Source organism: Urocitellus parryii, chromosome 6 (assembly GCF_045843805.1).
Source record: "Urocitellus parryii isolate mUroPar1 chromosome 6, mUroPar1.hap1, whole genome shotgun sequence".
Lineage (NCBI taxonomy): Eukaryota > Metazoa > Chordata > Mammalia > Rodentia > Sciuridae > Urocitellus > Urocitellus parryii.
Genome location: NC_135536.1, coordinates 14,611,460 through 14,626,596, shown reverse-complemented (window position 1 = coordinate 14,626,596; position 15,137 = coordinate 14,611,460). Strand labels below are relative to the sequence as shown.

Genomic DNA, 15,137 nt, shown 5'->3' with positions numbered 1-15,137 from the left:
GACTGTGGAGGGACAGTCCCAACAGCCCGCTGGAACCCGGATCCTGGGGTAACTCCCCACCTGCTATGCGTGCGGTCACACTGGGGGCACCTTTGCCATCTGCCAGGATCTAGCATAAACTATCTTTCCATTTTTACACAAGAACAAACAGGCCTGGGAAGATACTTTCCCAAGAAGGGAGGACAGTAATTGATAAGCCTCAGAGAAAGTTTTCTCCCTCAGAAACATTTCAATAACCAGAGAACTCACAACCCAAGTCTGGGCAAGAGGGGCAGGGGGGCTCGCTGACAGCGCCCCATCTTCCCTGGCTGCTGCTCATCACAACGCATGCATTTCTGACGCAATAGCACCGGAGAAAGGGGAAAAAAACCAAAGAATAAAAAGACCAAGACCAAAACCAAAAAGACACCCTGGAAGTTTTCTTGGAAATGGGATATTTCTGGTTTCCTCCCCCACCCCCCATTACTGAGCCTTGAACCCAGGGGCATTCTGCCACTGGGCTACATCTCCAGTCTTTTTAATTTTTGAGATCGGGCCTGGCTAATTGCTGAGGCTGGCCTTGAACATGCCTCCTTCTGCCCCAGTCTCTCACGTCACTGGGACTATAGGCAACCAGCAGCAATAGGGACTGTCACTCCTGGAGATTTCATAAGCTTCCTCTCTAGAGCACCTGAAATCAGGCCCAGGGCTGGAGCAAGGACAAGACGAATAGGCTGTGGTCCGTGGGGTCCCAGTGGGGAGTGGGTGACACCTGGTGAACTGCGTGGTTGGGGGGCCAGAGCAGAGAACAGCCCTACACTGTCTTCTCCTGTGCAGCTGAGCTCCTATCACTACCACTTCAGTGTGGAACAATCCACCATGGAGACTGAAGTCATTTTCTCAAACACCCCCAGTTAGCTCTGAGGGGAGGAGCAGCAAGCTGCCCCCATCTGCAGAGGTGAAGGGTTGCTGAGCTAATAGGCACTAGCCCCTACCCTTTAATGGCTACAGTGACAGGGAGCAGCCCAGCCTTCTCAGAAGTCAAATGGCCCTGCAGGAAGCTCCAACCCAGGGCCTTGGGGAGCTCAGACAATGAGGGGGCTGTGCTGGAAACTGGAAAAATAAATGCAAGTGGCCACAAATGCGGCTCCTGTGGTTACTGCTCAGGCTGTGGTGGACTTGGGCAAGGTGAGTGTGGTTCTCTGGGCCAGAGTGCCCTGCTATGGCACTGGCTGCCCCAGGATCTGTCCCCTGTAACCCCCCTGGGCAGCCCATTCTCCCACTGGGACACTTTGCTGAAAAGGGAGCCCTTTTATTCCTAGAGAACTGGAAGGGGTACATCATATCAAATCTAGGGGCTCTGGGGATCTCTTCACTTCCTAGGTGATGCCAACGGAAAGGCCCGTCAGACTGCCAGCCGCGAGGTGAGGTTCCTGGGCAAGGCAAGTGCTCAGGACTCAAGTGACCCATGGAATGTTTACTTCTGCATTACAGAGGCTGAGTGGCATGCTGAGGTCCCACAAGTCATCACTGTATGATGGAGCTAGACTTCCAATGAGAATATTTCCTGCTCTGCTCCAAATCGTGCCCTTCCCCACCACACTGCCCATTCTGTCACTGCCTGGACAATTCTGACACAGCCCCTCTCTCCTGGGTCTCCTCCAGCCTGTCTCAGGTGGAGGGCAGGCGAGCCCCATGAAATCTGTGCCACAACACCCTCTGCCAGGGTCCTGAGTCAGGGCCACTGGGTGTTCCTCTCTGCCCATGGCCTCTGCTGTCCCCGGCTCTCCTTTGCCTCCCTCCTTCAGAATAACACTTCTACCTAGACCAGTCCAGAGGAACGTGTGCCAGAAAAGTGGCCCTGCTCCGTGGTGCCTGCTGATTTCCGTGGTGTAATCCTCCCACCGTGGCTGGCTTGGCTGCCCATGTGAGTTCGCTGCAGTGGAGCTGGGGCGAGACAAGCCAGATGAGCTGGCCCCAGCAGGCACTGCACGTGCCTCGGAGCTGGCAGGGGCTGAAGAGGCCCTGGCACTGGAGTAGAGGGCCCACGAAGGACACACAGGTGATTCTGGGCCATAAAGGGCACTGATTCCAGCACCTAAAGCACACTGTCATCTTTGTCATTTTGCCAGTCGAGAGGGGCCACACAAAAATACTGTTTTCTTGAGTGCTGAGGACATGGGGGGTACATTTTCTTTACCACGGGGCAACTCAACTAGCAGAGGTTTGGGGCTTCGTGCAAGGCTCCCTGGGAAATGGGGACAGGATGGGTCTTCTTCAGCCTCCACAGAGCTCCAGCAAGGAAGCCTTCAGAGCCTCACTTCCCTGCAGCCATTTCCTGGTAAATGGGGCCATGTCCCTGTCATTCTTGTTGGTGGGTACCTGGATGTTAAGAGTGGTGGCAGGGGGTGGCTGGAGGGGGCTGCTGTCGGCAAAAAAACTGGCTTTCTCTAATCATTCCACAGGCAGAAGTGGATCTGCCACGTTTGTGGAAGATGCCAGGCAGCAGGTAAAAGAGTTTAACAGCTTGTGGGAGTTCTAATTAGGGAGCCAATTATAACTCGATTGACCTGCCTTGCTTTGAAAGGCCTGGAAAAATGCATATTATCCTTAGGAAGAAGCAGATTTTGCTTCTGGTTTGTTCTGGGAGATCCCCGCAGGGATTGCTGGCTCAGGCTGTGGTTCCAGCCCCACGCATCTGTCTGGATCCCTTGGCCTAACACAGAGGATGAGAGACACGCTGCAGGGACGCGGGGCCCTGTGGGGAGGGGCTGCTTTCTGCAGTGGGCCTGCTTTGCTTCTTCATTTATGAAGAAAGACAGAGCATCATGCACCAGAGGCTCCCCTGCGGGCCTGGGCCAGCAGTTTCTGCAGCATTTGGAAGGACACTGGCCAGCATTTCTATTATGAATCTAATCGAGGCTGACCTTGGGCAAGGCTGGGTTCCAGGCTGAGGGTATGTGTGTGGGTGCGTGCGCACATCCAGGATCCCTGCCAGTAAAAGTCACTGTTGTTACAAACTTGGGGTCACCACAAACCCCTGGGGGACTGGCAACTGGCAAAGAGCTGAGTTTCAAACAGACTCTTAGAGGGGCTGGTTCATATTTCTCCCAAGATCTAAGCCATGACAGTGGTCATTAGACACCACTGAAGTCCTGACTCATGCACGTGACCACACCTAGTTCTCCCTCAGCCCAGTGAGATGGTGCCACTGTCTCCATGCACTGAGGAAGGAACGGGAGGCCCAGAGAAGCCATGCTGCTTGCCAAGAGCCCAGGCTCTTTGTGTGGAGGCTGTTGCTCTAATTGAAGCCATTTCTGCTCCTGACACTTAGCCAAGGGTGACTTTGCTGACCGAGACCCTCCTCTGCACAGTGGCATAACCACTGCATGGGAACAGGGCCTCATATGGGCCACAACCCTAAACTGGTGGCAGGGTAGGGCTGTGGGAAGTAGGGCTTGTGAGTCTGGCAGAGCCTGGTCCAAATCCTGGCCACAAAGGGATGGGGAGGGAGGGAGGAGACTCTGTCTACACCATCAGCAGCTCAATTTCCAAATGAGTCAAATTTCCTCCTGCTTCTTAAATGCTGGTGTTCCTTAAGGGCTGTCCTAGACCATCTTTCTTCCTCTCTGGGGTTTACATCCCAGGCCAGCTTCAGCTGTCATTTACAGGCCACAGTCCCTCCCCAAAGCCACTGCATCAGCCTAGTCACATGCAACTTACAGACCTGTCCAGGCACATGCACTGGGGCATCTCTATGTAACTGATCAGGTCACCTACCTCAAGGTGGCCAGTGAGATCTGCCACCAGCCTCTTTCTTCTACCTGCTCCTCCTCCTGTGTCCCCTTACGTTGAGGAAGGCCTGAGAGCCAGCCTGAGCCTTAGTGACTGTCCTTAGTGACTCTTAGTTCCCAGTAACCTGCCCTCCACAGCAATCTCTCCAAAACACAAACCTGGTCACATTGACCTTAGTTGTTTAAATTTGATCTTAAAAATCTCAAACCCGTAGAAAAGTAGAAAGGCTAATATAAAGAACATCTACTTACAAATCATCTGAGTTTAACAACAGTTAACCTTCTTTGCATTGGTTTCATCTATTTTGGGGGAAAGAGTAGTATTTTTATGGTGAACTAAGGCATTGTGACATTTCACCCCTAAATTCTCTCTAAAAATAATGAGATTCTCTTATAACCACCCCAACACACCTCACCCAGCAGAAGCCTCACCGGCCTCGGCTCCCTGCTCTGCATGTAGGTCTCCCTGGGTGTCCCACACATCCCCAGCAGCTGGCTTGCTATCCATTTAAACTCCATCTGTCCCTGACTTGTGGAAGAGTCTCACCTCTACTCAGCTGCCAAAACTTAGCCCACGGGTCATTCCTGTGAAACGGGTCCCCAGCCCCACAAGCACAGGGCCCCGTGTGCCTGCACAGCTGCCTGTCTGCCTTCTGATTTGCCTTGTACTCCCTTGTTGGTGTTTACGTCTCTCCCTCCAGGTGGAGTGGCTGGGGAGCTCCTGCACACATCTTATCACTATCATCTCATTTAACTGGCACAAAACCTGCCAAGGGACTGGCATGCTGAATCAATGCGAGGAAGTGACTGACATGGGCTGGATGGCGGCTGGCAGGCCAGGTGCTGGGCTGAGCCCTGTCCTCTTCACAAGGCTTTTGGGTGACTAACTAGTTGATGTTCTGAAAGGCTCCCAAAGAAATAATACCTGCAAAGGTATTTTAAGAGATGGGTGTTATATAAACACCAACCAGATTTTTAAAAAAGGAAGGACGGGCACTGGTGGAGGGAGGGAGGGATCACGTGTCCATCCACGGGAGAACTTGGTGGGCAGTGCACAGCACCCACAGAGGCTCTCCTTGGCTGGCAGCTCTCAAAGGCCTTCTCAAGGCTCCTGGAGACTGGGGCTTTTTGGGCTCTGGGGAAGCTCTCAGGTGTTGGTTTGCTCTATTTTCTCCTTTCCTAGGGGTTGGAGGGGCCGGTGTCAAGGCCTCAGGGAGCCAGATGAGGGGCAGGGTCTCCTCTAGTCCTGGCACCCTCTCCACCAGCTGCTCTAGGAGGAGGACACTGTCATCTAACTCCACACGGGTCAGCAGCGCCCACGAGGGTACTTGCCAGGTGGTAAGAGGAGTGCGGGTGGGGCTCTGTGCCCAGGGCTGGAGCACATTCAGAGTTTGTGCAGGGAGAGGGGCTGCCTTGGCTCCAGGACAGGACCTCCCCGAGTCTGAGGGTTGAGATTTGGCAATTCCTGGTGCATTTGTCATTCCTTCCTCCAAAGCCACCCCTCAGCCCCACCTTCTGGCTTGTGAGTGGGCTCATAAATCCCTGAAGCTGGTGGTTCAGACACATTCCAGCTCTGGGCAGCAGGGAGAGGAAGAGGCAGGCGCAGGACAGTGGCTTCATTCCAGCAGTGAGCCAGAGAAAGGGCCCAGAGCCACTGCTTGAGATCCTGACCCCCAGGGCGGGGAGGAAGCCTGTTTCCCCCTTCAGAGCAGGAGGCCAGGCTTCCTGGGGCCAGGATCTGCCCAAGCAGTTCAGAGAGCTGATCTCTTACCCAACCCCAATCCCAGTCCAGGAGACAGGCGCCACCCCATTCCACAGATGGAGAAAGGGGGCCTGAAGCCTGTAAGAGTGATAGGTCAGGACTCCAGGTGTGGCTGCCACTAACTGCTTTGGCCCTTTCCTTGTCTGGCCTTCTCCATCTGTAAAAGGGGCCCTCAGAATAGAAGGTGCAGTGGCACACACCTCTAATCCCAGCGGCTCAGGAGGCTGAGGCAGAAGGATCCTGAGCTCAAAGCCAGCCTCAGCAACTGTGAGGCGCTAAGCAACTCAGTGAGACCCTGTCTCTAAATAAAAATACAAAATAGGGCTGGGGATGTGGCTCAGTGGTCGAGTGCCCCTGAGCTCAATCCCTGGTGCCCCTGACCCTGCCATAGGAGATGTGAATGCGATTCTAGATCTGCAATACCTTCAACTGTCTGGTGAGAGTCAGGTCTGGAGGTTTCCATCTCCACCTGCCATTTTAGGCCCTCATCTGTGCTATGGGGAGAGACTTCTCCAGGCAGATGTCCTTCTTAAAGCTTTGGGACTAAGAGTTTTAAACTTGGCATGAAGGTCCAGACAACGGGGAGGCTAGACAAGGCTCAAAGAGCCTGTGAGCACTCAGCGGGGAGCCTCTGGGGCCAGCCCAGCAACGGGAAAGTAACCCAGGCATGAGTGAGCTGGACCCTGGAAGCCCAGCAGGCCCAGAGTGCCACCTTCTCCTGGGGACAGCCTCCTTTTGAGTTCAGAGGCAGGCGTGTGGGGGAAGAATCACAGCAGCAGGGCTAAAATCCAGGGGGCCAAGGGTGAGGAGGGGGAGTTCAGGACCATTATCTACTAAGAAAAAACCCAGAGAAGCGAAACTAATCACCAGACCCAGGCCAGGGGCAATAACTGTGCAAAGCAGGAAGGCAGAGAAGCCTGGATGTCAAATCACACTGGAATAATGGCACAGAATTTCTAAGAATAAATGCCTTGGACAGAAAATGTCAGATTTGAAAAAAAAATTAGCTCATGATGACTAACGAGAAGCTGCCCGCGGCTCATCATCCAGGTCTCCAAACAGAAAGTAGAAATAAACACAGAGTAGATGTTTTCCTTAAGGTGAAGGGAAGGGATTCCTGGTGAGCTTCCATTTCAGAGCCTCCGCTGGGCCTGTGTCACTTCTGAGCATGTGACTTCTCCTCGGTGAGAGCGGGGACCCCAATGCCAGCACCGCAACAGCCGCTGCAGCGGTAGGAGGGATTCGAAGACCACACAGCTAGCGCATCTGCGGGAGTGTGCCTGTGCCCGGTGACAATCTGGGGGAGGGTGTAGGTGGGGGGGCACACAGGGGCCACATGACATAGAGCAGAAGCTCTCCTGGCCCAGAGGACATTCCTTTTGCTTCAAAGAGGACGCATATGCCCAAGAGCCAGAAAATGTTACACACCCGAAATACGGTTTCAAGAGGACCTTAAGACATGGCGTCTGTCATCAGAAACTCAATTACCAGCCCCCCATTATTCTGACTCCTCCCTCTCTGGACCTCCCACTGGCTTCACACCTCTGACCTTGGCATTGGCAGGCTTGCTTTTGGGTGAGTTACTGCTTCTGCTGCCATCTGCCCCCAAAGACAGGTTGGTAGCACCCTGTAATCCCAGTTAACACAGTGTGGGTGTCCCCATCTTCCCCAGAGAAGCACCTGCTAAGCCAGAAGGTACCACTAGCCAAGGTGGGGCTGCTTGCCTCCAGAAAAGCAGAGGACTCTGCCCTGGACGCCACACTCACAATCCATGGGGGGAACCACAGCTGAGGCTGTGTCCTGAGACACCATCCAGGGGCAAGACAAGACCCAGGATATGACAGAACTCTACTACTACACAAGTCAGCTGACCCAAGGGCGCAGGGCTTGGACTGGCTTTTTATTTTCAAACATAAAATGATATTTAATGATCTCTGTATGACAAGTGGGGTAAAGGACCATCAGTCCTGGGCTAGATGACAAGCTCCCTCTTCCATTCCCTGGCACATCAAGGGCTGAGACTGTCCCTTCCTTGGTTATCTGAACTCATAGGACACGGGCAAAGAGCACTGGTCTATAGGGCTCTCTGGGCAGAAGAAAGCCTGCTGCTGTGAATGCTCAGTCCTGATTCCCTCAGCCTCTGCCACCTTACCATGTCTGACCTGGTGGCCTTGGGAGGGTGGTGGCTGCCCCCATCCTGTAACCTCTAGCAGAGGGCTGTCCCCCCCAACCTTGTCCCCCACTTGGCTCCTGGAGCAGGTGCTACAGATCAGCCTGGGGATCTAGCTATCCAAGTACACCTGGTCGGAGCTGCCTTACAGCCCAGCAGCTCCTCTCTAGATCCAGCTGCAAAGCACCGACATCCTGCTGTACCAGAAGGTTCTATCAATTAGCCCTGACTTAGCCTCTGTGGTCTCATGTGAAACCAGGCGGCTACATTCTCCAGTCTTGCCTCAAAGTCATTTCCTGTGATCGTGGTCAGAAAGGATTGTGCCCAGGCCAAACCAGCAAACACCCAGGGCCCTCTGCACAAAGAAATTATAAACCTGGTTGTTTAAAAATAGCACATTCTAGTGGCATCTGAGCAAAACCTACTGAAGGGCAACAGCACCCAAGGCTCTGGGCCTCATCTGTGATAGGGGAATGATGCCTGTCAAGTCGTCACTCCCAAGTTGTCACGCCCTGTTGCCCCCACACCTGTCTCATGGGCCACTGTGCTCCTCAGGACAGGGCCCTCCTCTCAGGGGCCTTCCTGTCCAGAAAGACACATCCATGAACAGGGACATCCACGGGGGCTCAAGAAGGCCTTCAAGAGACAGAGTCAAACGCTGAGGGTCCAGAGGGCTTCTCAGAGGAGGTGACAGTTGAGCGGGGGCCCTCCAGATCAAGGAAAGACCCCCACATTGGCCATGGGGAGAGTCCTCCCTTCTTCAGCAGCTGGGTCTGGCAGGCAGAAGGCTGAAGGCCCAGCTTAGCTTCCCTCAGACCAGCCAGAAAAGTCCCTACCCGAGAACCAGTCACACCAGCCAGGCCTCTGTCCAGACCCTCAATAGGCTGGGTCACAGGCTGGACAGACAGACAGCAAGCAACACTTAACAGGCAAATGCTCTGGCCAACCACCAGCCAAGACAGGCTCTCATGTCAGCCCCTCCCACCAGTGAAGTGTGGTCAGGGGAGCAGGGACAGGGACAGGATCAGAAAGGAGATGCCTTCCTCACTGTCAAACAGATACAGAGGAGCTTCCACCAGGGCGTGACCCAAATTACAGAGAATGACAGGAAGGTCCATAGCTGATATCTATGGAGTGTACACACCCTGTATTAGCTCACTGAATCCACACAATAGCACTGTGGGGGGCACAGTTGTGATCCCCATCTTACTGTGAGAAACAGAAGCACAGAGGGGTTAAGGGATTCACCTCAGGTCTTGAGTTAGGAAGTGGAGGCTGGACTTGAACCCACAGCACCACACTCTCAGCCTCTGCCTTCCTGTCACGGAGGATCTCCACTCCTAAGTGACTACCATCTTCTTGCCTGGTTTCCTTCTAACCTATCATGTGACCTAGGGCAGGTCACTAAAAGCAGTTTTCCCCATTAGTGAATTTAAAATTCCCCATTTCACCAAATATTGATACAGGAGCTTCACATTTCATTAGAGAGAAAAAAAATTACATACAGGCCACGTATTAACCCTGGAAAAGCCTGCTAGGTGTCAAAGGAGTCACCATGCAGTGCTCGGTTCCAAAAAGGGAGGGTGGACCGAAGAGCAAAGACCTCTACCTCCCATGGAGCCTCTTCCCTGCGAGTGTTGACCCTGGTTAGACTGAGCCGTGACGGTACAGGAATCAGGACCTGGTGCCTGTCAAAGAGTGCTACTGGGAAGCCCGCCACAGCACAAGGGAGGACATCTAGACATTTGATAAGCTTTTCTTCAGAGAAAGAAAGTTGCTCTTAATCTTGAAAGCATTTTTTTCTTTAAATTCTGAAAGAAAATAAGATACAATTAATAGACTATGGTCAAGTTTTGCTTTCTGTCAATCATTCTTTCTATGTATGGAAAGAAAAAGCTGAAACCTTGGATGAAAAAGACCTGTTTCTAAAGATCAGCTGTGAAAGGGAAAGGGAAGGATATTTGAATCCTTTTTTTTTGTTGTTGTTGTTTGTTTTTTTGGGATTAAACCCAGGGGTGCTTAACCACTGTGCCATATCCCCAGCCATTTTTATATTTTATATAGACACAGGGGGTCACTGGGTTGCTTAGGGCCTCGCTAAATTGCTGAGGCTGGCTTTGAACTTGCCATCCTCCTGCCTCAGCTTCCCAAGCTGCTGGGATTACAGGGGTGAGCCACAGTACCCAGCCAGAATTAATCTACCTGTACCCAGGTTTTACCCAGAGTTACAAGACGGACCAGAGGCATCTCTTCAAGGGAAAACCAGGGAGGTGCGGGCGTGCAGCCCTGGGCTGCCTGTCTCTGTGCTGGGTCCCCTCACTCAGCTACGTATCAATCAGCCAGAGGCAGTGACAAGCCCGCCAGTCCCTGCAGTTACTGCATCTTCTTGCTCCTCTCTCCTCCGGCAGGGGCACATATTGGGAACGAGGCTGCCAACTAGTAAAATACGAGCCACAGCAATTTCCCAGATCTCAACGAACAGATGGACGCTTTCAAAGACCGGCGAGAGCAAAGCAGCAAAGTTTCACGATTTAGCAGAGCCAGCTGCCTCGTGCCCAGGCTCCCTCTCCCCACTCAGGCCCTCGGCAGCTCCCGCCAGCCACGCAGGACGGGATGGAGCCTGGCATGTAATAAACAAGCCTGCGGCCTGAAGGCAGCTTAAAGGAGGCTCTGTCTTCAGGGCTCTTTGAGCTTCAGAAGAGCTGCTTGCTCCTCAGAGCAGGGTCCTAAGTCAGATTTGTTTGATGGACCAGCATTCTGCTGTCTACCAAACGACCCGCCAGTGCAGCCTGTGGGGTGCGCCCCTTTCCCAGTCTGCAGTCAGCATGGCCGCCTTCGGGTGTGGGAAGGAACCATGAAGGAAGGGCGTCGTCTAGCACTGCACCATGACTTCAGCTGTCCACCACTCCTGGGGTGCCTGGGAACAGGGCTGCAGCCACCTCAGGAGCAGTTTCACTTGATGCCCCTCCAGACTTCTGATGCGACAGAGTGCATGAGATCAGGCAGGAATCTCAGAGCTGTGCGTGACGCCTTAGCCCAAAGCCACCCAGCCAACCCAGAGGCTTTCTTGTCTCACGGTCCTGCCCCAGGAGACAGGTCGGGCTCCTATGTGGACTGGAAACACACAGGTTCCCACTGAGCCCAGTTCCCCTTCCAGCAGCTGCAGCACCCCCAACCCGAGACCCAGCTGAGGCGAACAGCACTCCTGCCACAGCCCTCGCGCAGGCGCCTGCCCCTCCGTCCACATCGCCAAATCCCTCACCCCTCTCTTCCCAGTGCCCCTCCCTTGTCCCAGGATGGCTCCATCACAGTCTTCCCCTTCCCGCAGCTTACCACCTCTCTACTCTCACAATGGCTTTCTGTCCTTCCAGGCCATGGGGACCTCACATTCAAGGGGACGACCCCTTTGTGCTTCCAACTTAGGTCCCTTCACCTCTTGGCAGCAGCTGAGAGCGCATTTTTACTGTCCCAGCAGACTCATTGTAGGGACTGCCCATCCTCAGGTGGACACATGGGTCCTCCTCCTTCCTGATATGGGTGGAAACACAGCTGTGTCACCAGTGCCTCCACTGTCCCCTTCCCATGGTTCTCTGGTCCTCTCCAACACTGCCTTGGTTACTTCTGCCCCTGACTCCATGGAGTCCCCTCTGCCAGGCCCTGGCTGATCCCGACATCTGCTTCTGTTCTGCACCTTTTGCAACCTGTCAGATGTGCCGAAGGCAGACTGTGCCCCCGCTAACATCCAGGAGTCATGCTCATAGCCCAGCCATAGCCTCCCCTTCCAGCCACGCAACCCTCCTGGCTCCCTTCCACGATCATCTCTCTCCTGAAAACCCTTGTTCCTTTCTTACCTTCCAATCTCACACAATGCCCTCAGAAGCCCAGAATGAGGCTTATCAGAGGGCAACCAGATGTCCCTGTTTGCAGAGTCTGTCCCCGTCCTGGTAGTTCTGTCCTTGGCCTGGGAAGTCTGGCCAGGCAGCCGGTCTTCTGCTCCCCAGTCCCACTGCCCCCCTCTCCCTCCTTCCCTCCATTCAGAACATAGACTGACTGGCTTGGAAGAAGCTGCTCTTTGCTTCATTAATTCATTTTGGGACCTGTGAGCGAAAGGCTTTTCAACATGGTAGGCAAATAAATGTAAATTTATACATTTGTTCAAAACTAATACGAAAACATGGCTTTAGATTTTCTGGGAGAAGCCTGATCACTCTGATTCCTCCCGTCAACATGTTCCTTTGTGATTTCTGGGCCCTTCAGCTGCTGCTCCCTTAAGGCCTGCCCACCCTCGGCTCCCTTCCCTCTTGTCAGTGCTACTCATTACCAAGGCTGCCGCACACCTTGCTCTCCTCTCCCTCTCACTGTGTGAATTTAAATGAAGCTATGAGGGCTAAAGCCATCAGAAAATTGCCAGCTTCCCCTAGGGTTTAATCGCCATCTCTCTTGTCAAGCCTGACCTCCAGCTTTCTTCCAGGAGGTCTACCTGCCCCCAGTCAGCGCTGCTTCTTAACAACGTCAACACATTCGCCTGTGCATGAACCAAAGCTCCCTGACGAGCTGGCGACCTGGCACGTGCTGCCACTCATACCCGCAGAAGTCTGTCGGTAACTGTTCTCACGGCCAGCCCAAGCTCCTGTCTGTTCTCTGCATTTCTCTGGGCCACCATCAGCCCCTGGTCTCCACCTGTGACAGACAGGTGGCTTCCTGCCTCCTGGACAGCTCCCTCTAACTGTTCCTCCAGTGTGGCCTTGGAGTGTCAGGGCTGTGACAGGCACACCTTCCATCCTGGGCTTTTTCCATGGCTGTGATCTATTTTGCTATCTGTTCCTTCCCTTGGGACCACCTTGGTGGCTTCTAGGATGGTTTCTGAGGCACTGTCTTCCAACTCCTGCTAGTCTGGGCTTTCTGGACCTAGCCTGACCTGCACAGCCTCCCTGCTACCCCTCGCCTGCTCATATGGTCTTCTCCCTGCTATCAGGTGACGGTCCACACCGTGTCTGATTCCACCTCCCTCTCCACCTCAGCCTGGGGCCCTTCTCTTCCCCAGACTCAGGCCTTGAAGGGCGGCTCTGATGTCCCTGCTTCCACTGAACTCAGGGGTTTGCAAACCAGTCTGGTTCCTGTGAAGGCAAAGACAGGACCTCTGGGACCTAACAAGTAAATGTGGTTCTTGTACTGACTTGGCCCATTTGTGAGGCTGAGGAAATGGAGGGGGAGTAACTTGCTCATGACCCCAAAGCCAGTAAGTGACAGTGCTGGGACTACAGCCCAGGCCAGTCTGGGGCCTTAACCCTTGCCCCTGGGGTCTATGGCCAGGGCCATTTCTCTCCCTTCCTCCATCCACAGCCACAGAAAACGTCTTTTCCGTGTAGCTGGGTAGGGTGTCCCAGGGCTGAAGAGTCTGGGGACACCAGGGATTGCCCCTCCACGGGCACCAGCAGGTCCAATAGTGTCAGAATCTGTCCTGGGCTGTAGCAGGGGTCCCTGCAGCAGTGGGTGGGCTCTGGGAGCAGGCCGGGGAGAATGCAGGCCAGGTGTATCATTCCTGAGGTCGGCAAGGAGTGTGCCAAGCCATCCTTTGGAATCCCCCTGAGCAGTTAATGACTTAAGAATCTCAACTCCTCAAAATCTGTAGGCCTGATGTGCTCAACCTGCCTCTGATCTGGTGACTCTTCTAATATATCAGGATGTACCTACTTACTCATTTGTTATTATCACTATGGGTGATATTCTATGGGTCAGTGGCTGCCACATGGGTGTGGCAGGCCAGGCCCATTGTCCCCCTGGTCCTGGCTTGCCAGGCCCCTGTGCTGTGCACCTTGTGTTTGTCAGGGGCTCAGGTGTCTTGAAAAGCTCCAACAGGGAAACAGAAAACTCTCCTGGTGCGATTTTCCTATCTGATCTTTTGTCTCATGTGTTCCCCTTGGAGAAAATGAGAAATACTTCTCTGAATAATTCATAGGCCCCGAGGTGGAAACATGCTACCTCCTTTTAATGAAAAGACTGGGTACATGGTGATGATATACCTTTCCTGCAATGCTCCAGCAAAAGCTCGAGGATGTGAGAAGCTAGCTTCCCAACAAACTCCTCTTACAACACAAGACAAAAATTGAAAGCCAATGCAATATTTTTAATCAAACAGACTAATGTTTAGATAATATGTAAAATTATTTATAAAGCTGCACCAAGCGACAGCACACTCATAAAGGAAGTTGGAAAGAATTAAGTAGCTATTATACATGTAAGATTTGATTTATTTTTAAAGCTGAAAATGACTGTCTTTGGCTTTCTATTTAATAAGCATCTACTAGGTTCTTATCATGTGAATCACTTTGTTTGGTTCTCACACAGCCTACCAGGTTAAGTACCAGCCCAACTTGCAGAGACACCCAGGCTCCTGTGGGTCAGGGACAAGCCCAAGCTCATGTCCAGCTCCAACTCTTCGGAGCACTCTTCTGCCGTGCCCAATTCTCAGTAGGTCAGCATGATTCTGCTGAAAACCAGTAGCCACGGCTCAGCCCCTTCTACATTTACAACACTTGTAAGAAATGGCAAGAGAATGAAGATTTTTTGATCATCTGGAGAAGATTTTTCTAATTAGTAAACAATGCCTCCTCAGTGCTGGCCCTGCTTTCACAGCCTGTCCAGTGAACACCTGCCTTTTGCAAGAAGGACACAGAGCCTTGGGCCTTCCCTGAGGTTCCAGAGTGAGTGAGTGATGATCTGGGACCAGAGCCCTGCACCCTGGTCCAGCGCTCGATCTCGTGCATGGCACACCACTGTCTGATGGCGGTGCTCAGCTCCAGGAGGCTGGTGACTGGAGGGCACCGCAACCTCATTACGAGGCTTTTCTTTCCTTGGTTCATTAAGTCAGGGAGGTCCCACCACCAAGAACAAGACCAAATCTCAGAATCTGAGCCTGGCATGCAGCCCAGGGAAGGGCAGTGCAGCTCCTCGCCAGCTCTAAAGACCCGTTATGTCACGTTTCAGCTCAGACTCCCACAGGGAGGTGACAGCAGACCGAGGGCTCCGAATGGTGTGGTCCCACATACACATCAGCAACAGACAGAGCCCTCCAGAGTGACCAGCCTGCTTCCCACCTGACCGACCGACAGGCCAACTCCAGGACCTCTCTCGAGGATTGTCCATGGCAAGGGGTAGGGGAGCAGCAGGTCCCTAGAAGAGGGGCTTGTGCATCTTGGGGTGCTGGCACACCTGTGCACAGTATGGAAACTGGGATGACTCCCTGACTGAGCATCCCACCTCTCAGTGCAATATGGCCAGCCCCTTCCAGCCCTTGACAGGAAGCACCTGCTGGCCAGTACCCTCAGAGACAAGCTGGAATCTTGGACCTCTGAAGGAAGGCAGTCCCCAAGTGAAGACCTTTGTTCTGAAATCCCCTGAGGCATGGACATTCCCTTAAAGTGGCTGCTAC

General features: G+C 53.3%; 1 protein-coding gene across 6 annotated transcripts in view; it reads right to left on the bottom strand.

Moving 5' to 3' along the window:
* The window catches only part of Ttc7b (tetratricopeptide repeat domain 7B), a 232,165-nt gene that overhangs the window by 14,402 nt on the left and 202,626 nt on the right, over positions 1 to 15,137 (bottom strand). The window lies entirely within an intron of this gene.